This window comes from Cuculus canorus, chromosome 4 (genome assembly GCF_017976375.1).
Source record: "Cuculus canorus isolate bCucCan1 chromosome 4, bCucCan1.pri, whole genome shotgun sequence".
Lineage (NCBI taxonomy): Eukaryota > Metazoa > Chordata > Aves > Cuculiformes > Cuculidae > Cuculus > Cuculus canorus.
Window position 1 is genome coordinate 74,131,107 of NC_071404.1, and position 17,236 is coordinate 74,148,342.

At 41.7% G+C, this 17,236-nt stretch overlaps 1 protein-coding gene across 5 annotated transcripts in view; it reads left to right on the forward strand.

Moving 5' to 3' along the window:
• The first annotated feature begins 434 nt into the window (after positions 1-434).
• The window catches only part of NDNF (neuron derived neurotrophic factor), a 44,030-nt gene continuing 27,228 nt past the window's right edge, over positions 435-17,236 (forward strand). For 2 of the 5 annotated variants that reach the window (XM_054065224.1, XM_054065222.1), the window contains exons 1-7: positions 435-1,449; positions 2,580-2,666; positions 2,969-3,116; positions 4,174-4,238; positions 8,917-9,033; positions 11,869-11,933; positions 16,080-16,334. The gene's annotated coding sequence lies outside the window, so the exon portion shown is untranslated. The remainder of the gene's footprint in view (positions 1,450-2,579; positions 2,667-2,968; positions 3,117-4,173; positions 4,239-8,916; positions 9,034-11,868; positions 11,934-16,079; positions 16,335-17,236) is intronic. The other 3 variants (XM_054065223.1, XM_054065225.1, XM_054065226.1) reach the window with 3 other exon arrangements.

Consider the following 17,236-nt stretch of genomic DNA (forward strand, 5'->3'; position numbering starts at 1 on the left):
TTAGCTGTAGGTACTTCTACCTAATTCTTCCCTCTGTCATGCTGAGGTAGTCTCTTGGGTGCATAAAGCTCATGTGTACCTCTGAGCACCGCTGAATGTCAGCCGTTCTTTTTAGAGGTCTAGAAAGATTTTACATGGGGACTTTAGGTTTTCAGACCCTACTGTTTGCTCTGCATCGACAGGACTAGATGAAAGCCGAGAGAACAAACATTATTGCTCTGTTTATACCTACCTTATTTTGCTGCTTCGTGCTTACTGCCGTTTGTATTGGATTGGTTACAAACTTGTGATGATGTACAATATTGGGATGTTTGTGAATGTAATACCAAACGGGGAAATTAATCATAAACGAGTTGTGTTTCTCAGTGTCAAAATGATTCGTCTTGATTTACTTTTGCAGATTCATCCTCGAAGAACGGAGCCCGTCGCTGACAGCGTATGACCTGGAGAAGTGTAGACCAAAGGCTGCAAGCTAGTCTTGCAACTTCATTACTCTGTTTTGTTCTGGTTTTTTTTGCCCTTAGCTCCTTATCTCTTCAGTGCATGTTATTTATGCCTGGTGAAATCCCTGCGAGGACAATAGAAAAGCAGATCATACAGGCTAGTGATCCTCAGGATCCAGTTAAACTCTGCTGGGAAGCGTTATTACCCTTTGTTCTGAAGATGTTCTTTGTGCTGCCTATGAGAATCAGTTATAAAGCCTTAAGAAAAAAAGATACAGCTATTGCTGAGGATTCAAAGACAGTCACATCTGGTTTGAATTCAAGAACTTATAAGCCCAATAGTGTTGCGATATTTTTTCATTTGAGAATTATAGTCTTTTTTATTTGTTTCCAGGGAATGATTTGTTGATGTACCATCTTCAATTCTGTGCTCTTTTCCTTGGTTGTTTGGTAAAAAGGAAATCTGCTTCGCTGTTTTAACACATCTGTCTAATTGCAAGCAGGGTACTGCTGATGTCAGGCCAGGTAGAAGGTGCCTACCACCACTTTTAGAGTACAGACCATCTCTCCTTTATTTTGGCTCCAGAATTATATGAAAAATGTAATCACAGGGGTTTTTTTCTGTATGTACTTATTTGCATCAGAGGAATTTTAGTGGAAATATTTAATGAGATTAACTTCTCAGGGAAAATGGCTTTATATTTCCAAATGATACTTGTAATGAATCAGAACATCGTTATGTAACACCTAACCTGAGAATAAAACCTGGCTTTTTAAATTAAATTCTATTTAGACCGTGAAATTGCTTTCAGAAAATCGTGGTGAATGGATGTTTGGGAAAGATTACTTGATAATCTACTTGCAAGATTGTCTCTTCCTTCAGGCTTTTAAGAAGGCAGCTTCCGGAAGACAGGTACTGGAGCCTTCTGGGATCCCATTTGAAAGAAAGAACAGAGATTTTTGCACCATAAGTCTGCATGAGATGTCCTGCGTGCTTTCGATACAGGTCAGAAGTAGTTAATATGAGTTTAAGTTCCCCCACAAACAGTTTTCTAAGCTGTGCAAAGACAGAGTCATCAGTTATGAGATCACCTGCCTGTGTCGTTTCTGCTTTTAGAACAGGTATTTCCATTCCCATCCACATACAAAGGCCTGTGCATGAAAATAATAACCTTAGAGGATTAAACATGTTTAGCATTTGATTTTTGGACACAATGGGGAACAGTCCATGGGAAAGGATTTTTCAGCTGTTAGATTTTATAGTGCTGCTGCTTTTGCCTGCACTGATCAAAGGAACAACGCTCCTAAGTTATAATGTAGGCTCAGGAAGAACGCAAGCAAAGCGCTGAGCGAACCGGCCTCTGGAGAGAAAATGCTTTTTCATGGACTATAGAAAATTAGAGTTTGCCTGCAACATTAGCTGCAGAATAAACTCCCGAGCCTCTGTTAGAGAGATCGGAGTTTTTATCTCTGCATGAATGTGGAGCTGGCTTAACAGACACTATAGCAGCAGATAGTTTAATCAGCAAACAATATAGCCGCACTATTCCTGATTAGTGATTTGGCTAATAAGGGTGAGATCATGGAAAATGCTAATGCGGTGCCTTCGGAAAATCCAATTATAATGTAGCCTAATTCAATGCGAGCTCTCAGCAGGTGACCAGTGCTGTGGGCAGAGCACTCCCCACTCAGAGATGTTGTGAATCCTCAAAACAGAGGGGCTTCTGTGTGGGTGGTGTAGGAGGCAACAAACTCCCCGTTTCATTCATTTCCAATGTTTTCCCGAACTAATCATAAAGGTTCGTGCCTTCCATTTGTGGTGCTTAACTCATTATCTGACAATTTGCGCAAGCATTATCTGGCCCAAGCGGATGATTCAACGCAAACCATTCACAGTAAGAAAACAGAGTTTGCAGGGCAATCTTATTTTTCTCTGTTTAGTCACAGGCTTCTAATGTTTGCCTGGCTTGGGCACAAGACTGTGAACCTCGAGTCACACAGATCCTGATCATGCTGAGGGTGGGGTATTCCTCGTATTATATGATAGAGAATTTATATCCTTAAGAATTCATATAGAATGCCTGTACAGTGATTTTCCTCTTGCTTTTCATGTAATGAAGTATTTCCCGAATGCAGGTGCTGTCATCTATTTCAATTAGCATTGTCAGACTCAGAAATCCCCAAGGATGTGCTTTCTGCAGTGACCCAGGTGAATTAGAGGGGGTAAGTTATTTTAGTTAAAATCAACCGTAGTACTCATAATAGGCATTTTTCCTTCCTTGAGCTTTGCTGAGACTGGGTATTAGCACTCCTAGTTTTTCCTTTGATCTCTTAAAGAACCCTCTGGCATTTCCCAATCTTTGTTATACGTTTTATTTTCCAAACACCTGCCATGTTTCCCATCTGATTCTTTCTCCGTTGCTTTCTCCAATATTTTTGTGTGTCAGTGGTGAGTGGACCAATTTCACAGGAGGGGCTAATGTGATTGTGAAAGGCCTTCTCTTTTTTCTTTCCTTTCCTTGTAGAAACTTCTCAGGTTTTGGTCACGTTTGAATTATGGTGCACATTGAAAGAGGAGAAATTCATAGGCAGAGAGTAACTTTCTTCTCACACTGGATGAGACACTCGTTTGAATAACTGAACCTGTAACAGCAGTAATGAGCTACAGCCATGGTTTGTACGCCCTGATTTTCTCTCATGGTGGCTTGGGGAAACATAAAGAGGAGCATAAACTGATTTTCTGTCAAAACTTTTCAACGGTCTAAGAGGATGTTTTCACTTGTTTAGCAGAAAGACGAATGTGTCCTGCCTTGTAACTTCTGGTGGGAGCACGTGTGCTGGTACAAGTTTCATAAACTCACAGAATGGTTTGGTTTGGAAGGGACCTTAAAGCCCATCTGGTACCACCCCCCTGCCATGGGCAGGGACACCTCCCACCAGATCAGGTTGCTCAAAGCCTCATCCAACCTGGCCTTGAACACCTCCAGGGATGGGGCAGCCACAGCTTCCCTGTCACACCTGGACCAGTGTCCCATCACCCTCATAGGAAAAAAAATTCTTCCTAATATCTAATCTAAATCTCCCCTCTTTCAGCTTAAAACATTTCCCCTTCTTCTATCACTGCACTTATAACATCCAATAGACACATGGAATTTTATTAAATAACAGATTCCAGAGAACGTTTTATGTGTGTTTTGGCATGGGTTTCTGTAGATTTTTCTTCTAAACTGGACTTTTACCATTTGCTTGCGACTAAATGTTGTGGAAAAATTTTCATTTCTGTGAATGAGAGCAAGCTTTCCTGTGTGAAGTTAAATTATCTGCTTACAATTCCTTTTACATGATTTTCAACATGATATTCTAGATTCACTAAATGATATTTTGATTACCATAACAGTAATCATCGAATATTAAAATTGAGCACATTTGAACTCCTGGAGTCATTAGCACAAATGAGATATTTGAAAGCTTGAGGAATTTTTGTCCCATCCTTCTTTCTTTTTTTATTTCTTTTTTCTTCCCTGTTTTTTGTTTGTTTGTTTGTTTTTGTTAGCAGATGTGACACCATCAATTTGCTCACTTGAAGTTTTTTGTTTGATTCCCCACTATTTTACTTCCCAGGTACTTTAAGCTCTGTGCATTGTCGAAAGTGTACATTGTTTTAAAACTGTCTTTTTCTTCTCAAAGTGCTGACAGTCAAGCTAATGCTTATTCTTTTCTATTTCTATAGATACTTCTTTCTATTCTTATACATAAATAACGTGTAGCATGATATGAAGATTTCACTGGTGATAAGTAAGTTGCCTTTCTTCATAAATCACTAAATAGCATTCCAACCTAGTCTCAAGCTGTCATTTGTTTTAGGAAGGAAAAAATGTTACTTTGAAATTGTTGGTAAAAGCTGGGAGCTGTTTCAATGGCCTCAGAAATTTTAGATTCAAGAGGATGTGGGTTCATGATAATGCTGTGGACAAAGCACGGGAGATGTCCCAAATACACACATCTGCTGTTCTGTAATAGAAGAGTTCGATACCTCAGCTGAGGATGATTTGATAGATTACAAGCGAAATCCTGGCTCACATTACTGTCTTCCTTGAATCCATTCACTAGTTTTTTTATATTTTAATGCATCAATATTAGATTTGTTGTCCAAATAATGAAACTTTGTCTCTCATTCGTCTCCTACATAACGTTTTATTTGCTCGGGCTCTCCCAGTTTCTTACCTTTCCTCTTGCCTTCCGGCTTTTACATCCTGTTGCTATTGCAGAATCTTGTTTGTCTTTTCGTAACGTCTAGGAGAACATCAAGGCTTTTTTCGCTAGATCCACTAGCAAAGAATGCCATTCTACGATCCCTTATGAGGGTCTGATGTGTTATCCGCTGCAATGCAAAGTTTTACACAATTTTATATAATCTCATGAATTATAGCAAGGACACATCATCAATGAAAACATTTTCTTCTGGGATGAAATGAATCGTATCAACAGTAGAACTAGAAATACACGGTGAATACTGTGGATGAAGGAATGCACTCTACCTTTGGCTCTGGTTTCTTACCCAAACACTTGCACTTCATTAGCTCCAAGTCATACTCATTGCTCTGTCAGCATTTCATTTCCCATTAAAACATGTTTCGAGAGGAATCAGGGTTATGAGGTGCGCGGTCATCCTGGTCTTGATCCCCCTCTCTCTTTCTGTAGTCTGGAAGAAGCTGGTGTTGTTGTATGACAATACCTTTTGGTCAAACAAAGCTCAGCTGCTCCAACTCCTCTTGGTTTTCCTCCTATAATAATAGACTGGGAATGCAGCCTTACCCTAGTGAGCTGGAATCTATGGATTCTGCCTTATCCATAGATAAGTGTAGAGAATATTTCTACTCAGGTTGAAGTTCTCTCTCTTGTTTAAAAAACGAAAATCCTCAAGTTTTAAAAATGGTTTCTGTATTTGAACTTTGTTGTGAGAATGACAAAAGGATTTATCTGATTTTTGCAGATGCAAGTTTAAAGGTCTGCAAGACACCACAGGGTGGAAAGTATTTTTCTGATTAATAAAACACTTTCCCACCAGGAGGCAGGATGCTTGGCTAATGCTGTGTGTTTTCACTGACGGCAGCAACGGCCTCGCTTCCACCTGCCCTGTAAATAGGGGACACCCAGGTGCTTCCTGTTCAGGGGCTGCCGATGGGAGAGCGAAAGGTCCACGCTGACCACCGACCGTGCAATGGTGGTGGGGACAGCAGGACTGAGGCCAGCGAGGGCAGGCAGGTAGGCTACGGCATGGGGCACAGCTCCTGAGAGGAGCTGTTGATGGCTGTAAGAGTTAATATCTTGCAAGACTAAGACCGTAGATTGCAACTTTTTTGGTCTAATGGGAGGTATCAGACCAAGGGAGGTCTGGGGCTCTTCCCATGGCCAAGGGAAAGGATCTCAAGAAGGAAAGTCTCATGGAGCGAAAGCAGGATGTGTGCCGCTTATGTTTGTATTGTGTGACCCGATTAAGAAAGAAGGTACAGCTTTGACAAAGGGTAAAGCTCCTTTGTTGGCATTTTCATCCCCATGTTGGTTTCTTTAATTGAATTATGTGGTTTAGTTGAGAGAAGAGAGGCAGATGTTTAAATTTTCTTGGAGGAAGTTTTCATTTTGTGCCTTCCTGTGTTCAAGCATCCTGTTTCTCAGCTCTTACTTGTGTAAATCCCAAGTTAATCCATTTAAGGCAACGACATTACTCTGCAGAGCTGGCACACACTTGGGTTCTCTGCAGGTTATTCACAAAACCAGCTATCTCTTTGATTAAATAGAGCAGGCACTTAAACCTGTTACTTAAGGCTAAGGATAAAGCCAGATTATTTCCTTTTGCCAAAAGTTGGGAAAGAGCTGCACTTTTCTGAAGATTAACAGAAGAGCTGCTCTTTTTGTAATTCCTATTCTTTTTCCCTCTTTCCCTGCAATGCCAAATTTGCAGTCTGTCTTTTGTAGTTGTGATGCAACACGGAATCTGTAGAAATAAAGTATCAGCAGAAACAATCCTAGTTGTGCTGCACAGAAGGACTGGCAGTGACACCAGAAAAACACTGTTATCAACACCAAAGAGGTGTTTCAAATAAGATTCTTTTTGCATAAATGACCTGTTCAGACACTAAAACAGCTTTGGAGGGACAGTCAATCTCCCCATATTTTCAGCTTTCTTTTAGGAATGAATATTTGGCTGTAGAGGAGAAAAAGCCGATCAGTTATGAACTGATATAACAATGCTGTCTTATACTGGCGAGAGCAAGAGAGGGATTACTTTACTCCCTGTTACCATTCTCCTGTTGTGAAGAGTTAGTGAGCGTGGGGATACCTAACAGGAGACTTGGATGTACTCGCTCTAGAAGGGAAGGGAACTCGCTGAAGCCAGGTTTAAGGCATTAATACTACACTGCAGTTTGCTCAGAGCATCCTTGGGGTCTGGCCCAGTAATGCTAGCAAAATTGGTTGCTCACTGGGACTGTTCCTAATCCTTAATAATGACAATTAAAATTCAAAATCTGTGTGTGTGTGTGTGGTGGTGTTATCTCACCATTCGTGACTTCTAAAGAGACATCTGACTTCCCGGAGGATTCAGGTGTGGTTGGGTCCGAACGCTGTAGCTGCTTTTCTATTTCTGTCTGATAAATTGATAACTCGCGACTTTGAAACACAGCAAAGAAAAAGCTGCAAAACCGGAAAACCTCAGCACCAAATCAAACCCGGAGCATTACATGGTGACCTCTGTGAACTGCAATTCTGCATTACAAGATACCTGTTGAGCAACCAAAAAAAAATCCCCAAGAAAAAAAAAAAAGCAATTAATCTGAATGTGCTGTTAATTTAACAGTATTCCCGTGGGGAGCCTTAGACAGTGCTACTATTCACAAGCTTACCGTAGCTTCCTACTGTTCCACAGATGCTTGGGACAGACTCCGCTTCTCATGCTCGTTCCTCTGAAGTCCTTTATTTTGGGGTCACAGCAAAGCATCTCTTCGTATTTTTTGAGTCAAAGGATGTTTGTGCAAAGTAAAATTCCCATTGGAAGATGACTCAGAGAGGTGATGTAGCGCCAGGAAACTTTTCCAAATCATTGAATTCTTATTAATAGAAGTTTTCACTTCGAATGCAGTCAAGCTATAGCGTGTTGTGAGAGTCTCTGTATCTGGAAGCACAGATAAGAGATGCGAGAAAGGCAAACAAAAATCCCAGAGTGGTACCAGGGAGGATATTAATAAGGAAGGAGCATCCCTTATGAGCTTCTTGTTTGTTCTGGTTATTTCAGCCTATTCTGCCCAGTTTCGTTTAGTTTCTGTATGCAAACTTCACTGTTGTTTATGAGTGATATTTCATTTTGGTTTAGAACAGCTTAATCTTCTGATTAAGCTTCTGAAGAAGGCGATACAGACCTTGCACTTCAATTTATGTGTTCTAGGAGGGAGTAACACTGATGTTTCATGACTACTAAGCTGATGTCATTTGTCTTGGTCAATTGTTCTCAAAAATACTACATTTCAGTTGCAGGTTTCTAATTCTCCCTTAAATTCTTCAGGCTACTTTGAACTTCTACAGATTGTTCCCTGAAACTTTTGCCTCTGAAGTCCATAGAATCATATAATCATAGAATTGTTAAGGTTGGAAAAAAACTCTTGAGATCATCAAGTCCAACCATCAGCCCAACACCACCGTGCCTAATAAACACCACATTTATACCTTTTTTGAACACCTCCAGGGATAACAGAAACCCAGTAGACCTCTGCAGAGCCAAGCTAATTCTAACTTTGCCAGACTGCACGGGTTTTCCTTGCCCTGTAGGAAAAATGTGTAGATAACTCAGGTTCTTCCAGGTGGTCTAAGGACTGTGCATGAAGATGGTGATATTCATGCAAACGTGAACACATCCCAGTTTGTACTGGTGTATGTACTTGTGTTTTCATATTACAGACACAGAAAATAAATGTTCATTTATGAAGGTCTGAGTGTAAGAGCTAGATATAGAAATACATGTGTTCTTTCCTGTAGGAAGGAAACCTAGAAGGATTGCTAAAACTTTTAACTCGGGCACACAAGAGTCAGTATGCTGTGTGCCCAGGGGAGAGCGTTATAGGACAAGAAAATGAAGATTTCTTTATAACCTGAAAGTAGAGTTTCATCTGGCACTGATTTTTAAGCCTTCCCAGGCTGAGAAGTTTGCCTGTGTTAATGAAGCATTGTATTCAGGGCTGGCAGAATCTGCTTGCTGCCTCAGCCCGGCTTTCTGTTTACACGCTGGTGAGGGGGAAAGCGCATTTCCATTGATTTTTATTTGCTCTTTTGTAAGAGTACTTTGCATTTACTAGAACAGTTCAATTGGGCTCTGAAGCACTCTGCCCCACTCATACAAAAGTCTACTGTTGTTCCAATTCTGTTTCCCCTTTCGGGATGAGTGGCCTCCAGAGCTAAACCACCATCTCCTCTCTGCCCGCAGGCTGCGGAAGGGCTCATCGTGCACCTCTGTGAGAGTTGCTGGAGTGGCGATGGGACGCCGTTCCTCTCCTCGGTCCCCTTCATCCAGCCGCATGCAGTGCTTCAGCAGGACGGCAAGGTCAGTGTCTCTGCAGCAGAGCTGTGCTCGCAGCCAGGAGGAGGGCTGCATTTGTCTGAAATAACATAGTTTTAAACAAGCCTGAGAAGCCACTCCTGGCAATCTAAACACCTTTCCTTTGTAGTGAGAAAGTATAGCATAAAAGCTGTTGTCCTGGGTTCTCACCTCACAGAGCTCATTTCCATGGTGCAGGGCACAAGCTCTTCCTTGCAGGGAGTGGATTATTTTTTAGGAGTTCCCAAACACAGGTACGACCCGGCCTTATCCTTACATGGAGACGAGGGGACCCAGGAAGAACATGTCCATGGTCTTTCCCTGTTTTTCTGCAAAGCAGCATTTATGAAGCTGCACCGGCTGCATGCGTGCATGTACTTCAGAGCACATGTATAGGTGTGCCAGGCCTTTGCGGGGACTTTATAACATCCGTGAAATGCTATATATTCCAGCTGCAGTCAAATCTAATGGGAAGACAGCAGGTCTCCAGGGCGTGAGCACGTACAAGACAGGGGAATGTCTTAGCTCAAAGAAATCTCAGTGTGAACTCTTGTCTTATTAGACATCAGAGAATCCATACAGGACCTTAGCCAGGTGAGACCTGTCCCGAGGAGACCCAGCTTCAGTGATCCAGGGCCACGCTGCCGGTTTCACCCCAATCCCTGGCTGCACAGGTTGAGATTTTTCTGAGACGGAGAGGCAGTCTATAATGAATAAGTGTGGGATGCGAATGTTACTCACTGTGGGCACTCGGGATAATTATGGCATTAGTGTGATATTTTCCTTGATAGTACAATCTGGATGGTCTGAAACTTGCAGAGTTAGGCATGCAGACAACTTCTGCTTGAGTGGTTGTTACACTGCAGACCAGACAGTACCCTCCAGTACCTGAAGGGGCTACAGGATAGCTGGGGACTTCTTACAAGAGTATGGAGTGATAGGACAGAGGGAATGGCTTTAAATTGGAAGGGGGAGGATTGAAATTAGACATTAGGAAGAAATTCATCATGCTGAGGGTAGTGAGACACTGGCCCAGGTTGCCCAGGGAAGCTGTGGCTGCCCCATCCCTGGAGGTGTTCAAGGCGAGGTTGGATGAGGCTTTGAGCAACCTGATCCAGTGGGAGGTATCCCTGCCCGTGGCAGGAGGGTTGGAACTGGATGATCTTTAAGGTTCTTTCCAACTCGAACCATTCTATGATTCTATGACATTTTTCTTACATATGTATTGTTTCCATAAGAGTATTTCATTTCATACTCTTCACTCTGTATGAGGCCGGCTGTCTTTCAGAAGGCTGTCTGTTAAAACCACAAGAGGCAGATAGGTGGGTAAAAGGGATCCATCTTTATTTCCATTATGGTCATGACACCAGACAGGGTTACATAAGGTTATGCTCACTTAACATGGTAGGCTGCTTTTCCGCTGTTTCCAGTTGACTGGTGTTTCAGTGAAAGAAACCTCAGTCTTTATTCAGCGCTCTGAAGAGGTATCGCAAGGGCAGTGCGCATCAAGATAGTGTAACTTCATGTATAAAGTTAAGCTGGGTGCTTTCCTATACTTAAGGAACTGAGGCTTTTATCTTTTATATTTTTAGTAGTCATTCATTGATGAAATTGTGTGTCAGCACAACAGTAAATTAAAAATATAAAAATGTCAGTAATGCATGTGCACATTCATGTATGTGTACATAAAAATGAGGATATATTGAGGAGATGGACTCCAAGCTATCTGTTTCGTCAGTGGGAGCTTTGTCTGCATATTGATATCAAAATATAGTTAGTCACTGCTGTACAGACTCATCTCTGCCTCGGAGATGATGAAATTCTCCAGACAACTGCTTATGTGACTTCCTGCTATGAGGGAGATTCATTGACTCTAGATGGAACGAGCCCATAAAATGTAGAGCATTTGTAATCCAGATCCAGGCCAATTCATAGAATCATAGAATAGTTTGGGTTGGAAGGGACCTTAAAGCCCATCCAGTTTCCACATCCCTGCCATGGGCAGGGATACCTCCCACTGGATTAGTTTGCTCAAGCCTCATCCAACCTGGCCTTGAACACCTCCAGGGATGGGGCAGCCACAGCTTCCCTGGGCAACCTGGGCCAGGGTCTCACCACCCTCATTGTGAAGAATTTCATCCTAATGTCTAATCTAAATCTTCTTATCTCTGATTTAAAGCCATTCCCTTCATCCTATCACCACAGGCCTTTGTAAAATGTCCCTCCCCAGCTTTCTTGTAGCCGCTTTAGGTACTGGAAGGTCGCTATAAGGTCTTCTTATTGAGAGGAAATCAGTAGTCTTATCAATAAAGCAGGAGAATGTTATAAATTAGTGCATGATAAATGAGTTGATGGACTGGCGGGTAATCTAGACAATAAATTGAAATGTCATCATTGATGCCCAGCTGAAGTTAGCGTGGCTGAAGTGCTTTGATGCTGATCTTCCCTTAATCTGGCAATGAGATTTTTGTGGACATGACCATCATCATCTTGATGTTTTCACAAAGAAACCATGCTATCTTCTCTGGAAAAGAGAAGCCTAAGAAGCAGTACTTGAGGATGCTGCCTTGTCTGCGTAGTGCCAAGTGGCATTGCATTGCTGGGGCTAAGCTGTAGCTGGTGCTCATATTGTTCCCCTTGTTAGTTCTCCATCATCCCATTTCTTTCTCAACAGGAGTAAAATATTTGAAATCAAGTGTGCTGCATCTTATCCCGCTTTCAAAGATTATGATGGTGATTGGGAAAACAAGTGGCTTCTGAGCTGTGTGTTTCTTATTTGGCTTTTGCTTGGTTTTAAAACTCTGTTTCTTTTCCCTTTTTCTTTGCTGTCCCAACACTCAGAAACCTGAGAAAGCAGTCCTGTACCCTTGGCAGACTTCTCTCAGCAGCGCTGTGGCTATTTCCAGGTAGGGGATATCCTTAGTTTTCAGGACTGTCCTTGGGACAACTGGTAGCATCAATTGTTGGTTACACAGAAAGGCATCGCCTGGCTTTGCCCTCTGTGCCTGTGTTAGCTGTTAGCACTGGGCAAACACTGTATACAGTGCGATGTATGCTCTTCAATCTCAGGGGGTTTGCCACAGGGATCTCCTTTTCCAAGTTTGGTTTCTGCTTATCCTCAGAAACTGCAGCAAAAGAGGAATCAAAAAAAAAAAAAAAAAAGGAATTTAAAACAGAAATGGTACCCATGGACCCTAGGAGAAAGTAAATTCCACTAAGAAACCTGGAGCTTGTGCGTTTTTTGCCCGCATGTTTCTTGTAATGGTTTAAGCAGTGATCATAGTAACATTCCAGGCAAAGCAATGTTTACAGACAATAAATGCCAGTTCTGTGTGGAGGGGTGAGGGAAGAAACTGGGGTTGGAAAATACTTCATTGGTTTGTAGGAAAACCCTTAAAGCTGGTGCTGAGAAAAATAATTGTCTTTAAGCAAACAATTCAGTTTGGAATAGTCATGCCCCAAATGTATTTCCAGCCATTTAATTCAGGGGTGCTCTTTCCACTCTGACTCTCTGGTTTAGAGAGTCCCTGTGTTCCTCCAGCTGGTGGTGTAAAAATGGGAGGAAAGTTTGAATAAATGTATCTCATCAATTCCTCCTTGGCCCTTATGGCTTTGGTAGGAAGCTCATCTGCACAGGTTTCTTAATGTCTCGAGACAAGCTCTCCCAGGGGGGGTTTCTGAGGACCACACACAAACCTTCAGTTCTCTTCTAGCATTTTTCTGTTAATTGCCCATCTTCTAACAAGCGGTCCTTGGGCTTATCAAGAATCGCAAATAACTTCTTCTGAATAGCCTCAATGTGCTTAGCTACAAGGAAATTGTAAACAGAAAGGCTCTCTGTTGTGCCTTTTGCTCCTCACAACATATGAATACTATGAAAAAGCAGACAAGCTAGTGGAGCGTGTTGACTACACCTGCACAGCTGAGGCCATGCGTAAGCCGTTCACATGGCCATATGAATCCTTCTACCCAGCCCAATTTGTGGATACTCCAACAAGAGACAACACAGCGAGTGCTTCTGGTGGCAAACAAGTTACGTGCGTTCCCACATGCTGTTTAATTTAGTCAGAGACAAATTTCTCCCATTATATAAGGTGTTGGGGTTTAAGCTTTGCATAATTGTGTTCTTTATCATTTTGGTCTTGTGTTGTTTCAAATTTTGCTTTCCTGGCTGATGCAATTTATTACAATTAACTTCTAATCTTCTGCATTGATCTTTATCATCTGTTCACTTGAAATGGGAAGCAATTCTAGATCTTTAAAATAGATGTCCTACTTAGACTCAGCAAAATATCTTTAACAGGATCCGGTATTTAATAAGAGGATTAAAAACTATTGTAACAACCTGAAGTGCAAACTTGGGAACTTTGTGGTGTCTGAGCTGTGCTGCATCAATGCAGCTGGGTGCAGTAGTTGGAGAAGGTGCTGAGGGGTTGGGATTCCTGGATTCCTGCCACCTCTTTGCCGTGTGGCAAGAAACAAGGCGTGCCTGGCTCAGCATGTTATGTAAAGACAATCATCAAGTGCCATCTGAGGTGCCACTGGGTATCCAGAACATCTGCAGATACAGTCCTGGAGATGGGAGGCTTGTGCCCTTCAGTACTGGAAGCTATGGCCAAATAGGACCCCCAGAGATGTCTCAGAGGGTGTTAGGTGCCTCTCCTTATGAAACTGAAGTAGCTTTTAGTCTCCCTGTGTCTTGTTTTCTCCACCAGTAAAGGCTGCGATAGTGTTTGCACAGGGATGTTTGAAGGCTTAATATCAGAAAATGCATTTAAGAGAAATCCAAAGGTTATTTTAAGAGCATGAAAGTCAGAGACTCTCTCTGACACAAATCGGTTTACGCCTTTCCTCTGCAAGAGCCAGACAGCCAGGCAGGGTGAGCTTTGGGTTGTTTGTCCTTTGAACACTCAGTCAGGGTGGACCAAAGCAAGACCAACTCTGACAAAGCACTGATGCAGGATGGCTGGTCCCATCAGTTCTCGTGGGGGGCGTTTGTAATTTTGCGTGTGACCCTGAGGACCAAATCAATCCCCTGATATAGGTTATGGCAGACATTCCCATGAGAGATTGGGGCACCTGAGTTAGGCCCAACGAGGGCTGGATGGATGCTTCAACGTTTTGGGATAGCCCACCAGATGGAGCTCTTGTTTGAAGGATAAAGCTCAGGCAGGCTGCTGCAGAAGCTGAGAAAATAGGACATAGACCTCAGTTTTATTGGATTGTTTCGCGTAACGGGGTTGAATTGAGCAAGCCTGGCTTCCCAAGCGGTCGCTTTTAACAGGAAATGTTCGATGCTAAAGATGCAGAAAAAGGAAATGTATTTTTGCAGCTTGAAGTGCTTGAGGCATTTATTGATGTTTTCGTTTTCTTGTTGTTTTGCAGAAGTGTTTTAGCACTCGTTCCCTCAAATCTTTCTGCCCCTTAGTATGCTTCCTATATTTAATTGTAATAATTACACCCCTTAGCTATTAAACCCATATAAAATCAAAGCACCGGAAAACTTGCTTAATGATTTAGGGGGGTGGAGAGAAAAGTATGATTGGAGTGTGAGAAGGAAAAGTATTAAACCTTATTTACCTAAAAGAGAGTTAATAAAACTTTGGAATGTAGCAAAGAAAGCAGAATTAAGCATGTCTTAGACTGGGAAGTTTTTTGAAAGATGTAATCCGTGACTTCAGAGGTCCGGCTACACAACGTTGCTACGGGGATCACACTAGTTTGGTATGCGTGTCACCTCTCAGATTTGTGCCTGAAAAGCTTTTAAAAACACATTTTTAGAAGCACATTTCTTATTCATGTAATCAAACAGTGACACTAATACATCACCGAGCAATGTAAACACTCTGGCTATGAGGACGTTATGCTTATCTTCAACATGGGTGGTACGAGCAGCAATGAGATTTGGCCTCTGCTCCCTGCAGTGTGAGGCAGTAATAAGCCACGTTCTTTGTGGAAAGCAAAATTAATGAATATCACTAATTTCACCTTCTAATGAGACAATCAAATCATTGCAGCCCACCTCTGTTCTTCATAATCCAACGTGGCTATCCGTATGGCACCAGGGAGATCCTGAGGGTAATGTAAAGCTGTATTTGACTGACTTGCTGTCGGATTTATTTTAAGCTCCACCAGCCAACCAAAAAATATGTTCATACCAAATGGCCTCTAATTTCAGACAACACAAAGCAGGCCTACTGCTTCAGACCACGAGTTTGTGAGAGGAAAAACAGTCAGACGATCTTTTATTCTAAATCGTGCAGAATTAACTTCCCTTCAATAATGCCTTCAGAAGAACCACTTTATATCTCGCCGTCCCACTGTTGCCTGGAGCCCTCCTCTGCTCTGTATAAGTGAATGCCAGCACACAAAACATCACTGCTCGTTGCTGGGTGCTATCGGGTACACTTAGATAAGAAAAAAGGAGTATACGAGAGTTAACGTAGCTGGATGTATACTTCAAGTGCTCTGTGGTGGCTAGTTGTACTCTTACAGTATAGCCACACATTGCACCATTCTTATTTTAACCTCTTTTTCTCTTGTTGCAGGCTGTAGTGTAGACTTAGAAAATTAATAAAGTTGAAACCTGTTGCTTCTCAGAGGAGAAAGGTCAAGAGTTTGTTTCTTCATTGGTCCTTATCAGTAATTAAGGAGAATCAAATCTTAGCTCCGATATATTCCGAATTCTCCCAGCCACAGCATCATCTGGTCAATGACTGACAATTTCCCTTTTGCTCTTTGATTCTCATGTTCTCTATTAAGTAAATAGCATACTCGCATTTCCTAGGAATCATGGGTGTCTGCTGTTTACGTACACCCAGTGGCATGGGCCAACGCTTATTCAGGGCTATTCGATCAAGAGAGAACCAGACTTTACTGCGCACAGCAACATTAGGTGCTGTAAATATACAAATATGCTAAGAATTCTGAGCATGTTCATGTTACACTCACCTCGGAATCTCTTAGCAAAGCCCAAAGGGAAAAAAAAGAGGGTGATTAGGGTATTTCTGCTGAGTTTGTAATTTTTTTTCTTCTTGTCATTGGCTAAACAGAAGGGAAGATGCAGTCTTGAAATGGGAGATGAGGAAATTGATGGCTGGTTTCCATCTTGAGGGAGGAAGGAAGGAGAAGAGGAGGTTGATGCCATGTATTTTTCAGTGGCCTGGAAGGAATTGGGACACTACAGGCTCCCCTTGACTGCCCTGTGTGAAGGCAAATCCTATCAAGTGTCACCTGATAAACCCCAAATCGGTTCTTCAACTCTGTTCTATTTTTCTGCCACAGAAGTTGCAGTCTTTTTATTTCAGGTAAGCACTTACTGGGTCCTCAAATTTGCCCTAAAAATTGCAATTACTACTTTTACACTGAGGTTTTCTGATGAGCAGAATGTCTTATTTGTCCACATTCATGCAGAAGCTCTTTGGACAGCTGAAGTTTAGGACACATGAAGCATTAAATGCCAAACAAACTCTTAGCGTTTGGTTTTAAGTACCATATATTAACAATTGATTCTTGTTGCCAAGGAAAAAATCTGTCGCTCCATTGTGCGAGTGTGTGATGCTGTGATTGAAAATAATGGCTTGAATAAACACTTTGCGGTGACACGTCTAAAACAATTATTCTTTGAAGGCAGGAATAGAACACAAATTCAGGTCTGGGCTGTGTCTGTAGTGAGAATACTTAATCATAAAAATTAAAGGTGAGTGTTCTAGATCAAAGTAGCCTATGCTTCAGAATATGTTTAATTATCATGTTTTTCCTCTTTATTAAATTCATTTGTTTTAATTAGAGGAATGGGTATTTGGCATAAGAATTTAAGGAGTCTATTGGGCACTTGAGATTAAATCAATGCTTTGTTAACAATTTTATCTGGAAAGTAGATTAGATTATTTAAATTCTATGAAATAACATCATTTTTCTTTTCTCAGAACAAAGTTGTGAGTAAAATAACATTTGGAGCACAAGAGCTCTGTTTGTCATTTTTTTTCACATGCAGATTTGGGATTTTACAGTAAAATCATTCATCTTTAGTCTTCACTTACAATATTCTATCAAATTGGGCAAAATAAAATGAGTGCCACAGTGGTGTCTAACAGCAGGTCTTTTCCAATGAAAATATGGGAAGTGGCAGTGCTGGCAACTCAGACCATATTTTAGATTTGTGGGTTTTTTTTATGTTGTTGGAGCAAAAAAATCTTGTTAATCAGTC